Source organism: Gracilinanus agilis, chromosome 3, assembly GCF_016433145.1.
Source record: "Gracilinanus agilis isolate LMUSP501 chromosome 3, AgileGrace, whole genome shotgun sequence".
NCBI classification, from domain to species: Eukaryota; Metazoa; Chordata; class Mammalia; order Didelphimorphia; family Didelphidae; genus Gracilinanus; species Gracilinanus agilis.
The window spans coordinates 165,544,066-165,548,887 of record NC_058132.1 but is presented as its reverse complement, the minus strand read 5'-3'; positions in this window follow the sequence as shown (position 1 = coordinate 165,548,887).

The window sequence follows — 4,822 nt, the reverse complement described above, 5'->3', positions numbered from 1 at the left end:
TTCATGTGGACCAATTCCAGCTATAGCTTTGCTTAGGACTGCCCAGGGGGCAATCAGTCAATTCTGATTCATCACCCACTATCTCACATGTAGGTCACAGATCTCCCCCACATAAGGATAAGTGGGGTGTATATTGCTTCTGGTGATTAAATCTAAAAATGGGCAGGGGAGAGTTCTTCCTATCTTCACATAAAATAGAGTCAACATGACTTAGAAATTGATTGGCTATGGAGGTAGGGTGAGAAAGAGTAAGGAGTCGAGGATAAAACCTAGGTTGCAAGCCTAAGTAAATGGGGAAGATAGTGATACCCTTGTCAATAATATGAAAGTCAGGAAGACAAAAGGATTTAGGAGGAAATATAAAGTTTTGGATATGTTGAGTTTAAGATGTCCCCTTCCAGTCCTTCCTGGGGTGGCACCAAGATGGCACACTAAGGCAGAACAGCTCCAGGTCACTATCAGAATCCCCTCCAATCAATATTTTTAAAAATGACATGAAAGGAATATAGGAGTGAAAGAATCAACAAGGAGACAGAAACAACTTTCGAGAAAAGAAAGACTTGAAAGGTGGGCAGAGAACGTCTATTGCACTGGAGTGAGAAGGGAGTACACTCAGAAAGACTATAGGAAGGAATAAGAGAGAGTCAAGAGCAAGCCACACACCTCCACTCCACATCTGCTGACCCTGGTTTGGAATCTAAGCTTAAGTCAACATTAAAACCCTGAGACCCTGCCTGGGCAAATAGTAGTCCAAGCCAACCCACCAACCCTTGAAGTTTCAAACTTGTGGTGAGGTCTGGGATCCCAGCCCAGGGCAGTCTATGCTGAAGTGGGTTAATCTGTGTAAGCTCAGAGGAAGCCAGGAGTCCTACTCTGAGCCTGTGGTGAGGCCATAGACCCCAGCTTAAAGTAGTTGGTTGACCCAAAGGAATCCCAGATCTTTTTTACCAGGGGCTCATAGTGGAGCTCCAGGACAGGGCAATCAACTGTATACTGGAATGGATCTAGTACACAGTGAGATCAAAAACTTGTGCCTAAGCCTGAGGCTAGAATTTGAGAAGCCCCTGACCTGATGAAGTTCAAAGTGAGGTCAAAAGCTTACACACAAGCCTGAAGTAAGTCTTTAAGCTGTCAGCATCTCATGGGTTAATTGAATCAGCAGTGGGAGGGGGAGGCCTTAAGAGCCCCCAGCCCTCAGGCCACCATACCACAATGGAAGAACTAAAACTGGCAGAAACCCAAAAAATAAGCTAAGGGTAGCATCAAGGAAGGACTGAAGTTTAAATGGGTAACCTAAACCTCCCAGAAAACAGAGCCTACCTACAAAAAGGTAGTAAAAATGAGCAAACAACAAAAAAGCACCTAACTCTACAGATTTTTTTATGGAGACAAAGAGCAAGGTACACACACAGAAGGGGAAAGTGGAAGCAAAGTAAACACATGCAGAATCCAAAAGAAAAATGTGGATTTGACACAGATTCTAGAAGAGCTCAAAAAAGACTTCAAAAACCAATTGAGAGAGAGAGGGAAAGTGTGGAAGAGAAATAAAAGCAATGCAAGAAGAAATGGACCAAGTGAAAAGGGAGAACCAAAACCTGACAAAGGAAAATCAGGTCTTAAAAATCAGAATTGACCATCTAGACACTAATGATTTCATGAGAAATCAAGAAACAATAAAAAGAATCAAAGGAATGGGAAAAAAGAGGGGAAAAAAATATCTTACTGAAAAAACAACTGACCTTGAAAATAGATCCAGGAAAGACAATTTGAGAATTATTGGACTACCTAAAATCCATGATCAAGAAAAAAGTTTGGACATCATAATGCAAGAAATTATCAAAGAAAACTGCCCAGTTATTCTTGGACAAGAAAATAAAATTAAAATTGAAAGAATTCACAGGTCACCTTCAGAAAAACATCATCAAATGACAACTTCCAGGAATGTAATTGCTAAATTCAAGGGCACCCAAGCCAAGTAGAGCATACTTCAAGCAGCCAGAATGAAACCATTCAAATACCAAGGAGCTACAATCAGGATCACATAGACCCTAGTGGCTTCTACATTAAAGGATCAAAAAGCATGAAAAATGATATTCAGGAAGGCAGATCTGGGTTTACACCCAGAAGCACCTATCCAGCAAAATTGAGTATATTCTTTTTTTTTGGGGGGGGGGGGGGGATGGACATTCGATAAGATAGAAGATTTCCAAGCATGTCTGAAGAATAAGCCAGACCTAAACAAAAAATTTGAAGTCCAAACATGTGACCCAAAAGAAGCCTTAAAAAGTAAATAAGAAAGAAAATTTAAGAGACCTGTTAAGGTCATTGTTTATATTTCTACATGGAAAGAAGATATCTATAATTCTCAAAAATTACTCTTAGTAGTAGAGAAGATAGAAGGAATATACTTAGAAAAAGGATGGGAAGTAAGCTGATTATGATAATATGATGCTGATATAAAATGATATGTATGTATGATACGTATGCATATGATATATTAAAAAATTAAGGGGTGAAAGAGAGGATTGCACTGAGAAAAAAGGGAAAAGAGAGGGAAAGTGGAATAAATTATATCACATAAAGAACCATAAAAAAATCATTATAAAGAGGGGAGGATAAGGATGGTGATAGGCAATGCTTAACCTTTATTCTCATTGTAACTGGCTCAGAGAGGGGGAAAATGAGTAAACTCATTGGGTTATAGAATTCTATCTTATTAAGGGAATAAATTAATAACAATTGTCTGACCCTTTTCACTCTTCTGCCTTGGAACCAATACACAATATTGATTCTCAGACAGATGATAAAGGTTTAAAAAAATGGTGAGCTGTGTCTTGAAGAAAAGGAGGCAGACTATGAGAAAGAAGTGAGGAAGGAATACTTTTCAGGGATGGAGGATGTCAAGTGCAAAGGAACAAAGTTGTGAGCTAGAATAACTGTATCATGTGTCATGTATCCTTATGAGGCCAGTCTGACTGGATCACAAAGAGTACGAGGAAGCACAAGGCACAGTGAACTTGAAAGACAGGTCAACATCAAGTTGTAATGGATTTTTAAAAATGAAAAGAAAAATTATTTTTTTCTGGAGGCAATAGTGGGCCCTAGTGTTCATTAAGTAGGGGATTAACATGGTCTATTCTAAACTAAAAGAAAATTACCTTAGTAACAATGTTGAAGACAGATTGGAGTGGGGAGGGACTTAAGACAGGAAGACCAATTAGCAGAAGAGCACTGCAATAATTTAGGAGAGGTGAAAAGGACTTGAACAAAGAAGGGAGTTAAAATGAGTAGAGAAATGGGGCCTTTCACTTCTTCAGGTTCAAGAATCCCCATTTTCATCTGAAAGAAGTAGCTATAGAGCCTCTTAAAAAATTTTGGGTGATAGGAAACTTAATATCTTACAAAGATGCCCATTACATTTTTGGTCAACTCTAATTGTTAAAAAGTTCTTCCTTATGCCCAGAGATAGGAGGTCCTGGGTTCAAATATGACCTCAGACATCCTAGCTGTGTGACCCTGGGCAAGTCACTTAACCCCCATTGCCTAGCCCTTACCACTCTTCTATCTTAGAACCAATGCATAGTATTGATTCCAAGATGGAAGGTAAGGTTTTTTTTTTAAATTCTTCCCTATATTGTCCTTAAAACTACATTCCTGCAAATTCTCACTGGTCAGTTTTTCTTTCCATAGAATTTTCTTTTTCCATTTGCATTATCACTCCTTAAAAGAGTTAACAGGACTTCAGAGAGCCTCTGATTCAGCTCTTTTTTAAAAATGAAGTCCCTATGGCAGCAGAATTGGAATTGACATAGACAGAGGAACTTTTCTTGCTCTTGCATCACCACTTTAAGAGTTCTCAAAGACTACTACAGAAAGCACAACTTTTAATTAACCAGCAAGGACTTCATTTTCTCCTAAGTTAAAAGGAGAGCCTGTTTTATGGGCCCACTTCAAGTGATTAAAACACTGATGAATTATTGGTCCCCAGTGGTGTGTTATATGCACAAGGGATTAAGAACAGGAATTGGGTTCATTATAGTCACTGTGGAGAATAGCTGAATCCCAAATGTAAAGCCTTCAGTTGATACCTTACCTTTTGCCCTACCCTATTCAAAAAGAACAAAATACAAGTGTATGCTCACACACACACACACACACACACACAGAGAAAGAGAGAGAGAGAGAGAGAGAGAGAGAGAGAGAGAGAGAGAGAGAGAGAGAGAGAGAGAGAGAGAGAGGCCTTATGAGCTGGTAGAGTAATTCCACAGTGCAGGAGTTCTGTTCTAGGAGCCAAAGGACTTAAGTTCAAATAATAGCATTTTTTTTACTTCATACATAACCTTAAATAAGTCACTTAAGTTCTAAGGATCTTGTCGAATTCCTCATTTATATAATTGAATAAGAGATTGAAGTTTCTTCTAGCTCTAGATCTAACAAGTCAATGATCTAACTATTTTTAAAAAGCTGATTCTGAAATAGCTAAAGTGTAAATAACCAGCTATTTTCAGAATATAATCAATTTCACTTTCAGTGATGTTATTTGATGCTCCCATGTCTAGTGCCTTTTCCAACTCTCTTCTTGAAGAAAATATTTATGAGGGCAGCTGGTTGACTCAGTGGATAGAAAGCCAGGCCTAAAGATAGGAGGTCCTAGTTTCAAATCTGGCCTCAGACACTTCCTAGCTGTATGACTAGGCAAGTCATTTAACCCGAATTTCCTAGCCTTTAATGCTCTTCTGCCTTGCAACTAATTCTTAGGATTGATTCTAAGAGATAACGTTAGGCCTCAATTTTTTAAAGAAAAATATTCATGATATAGAGG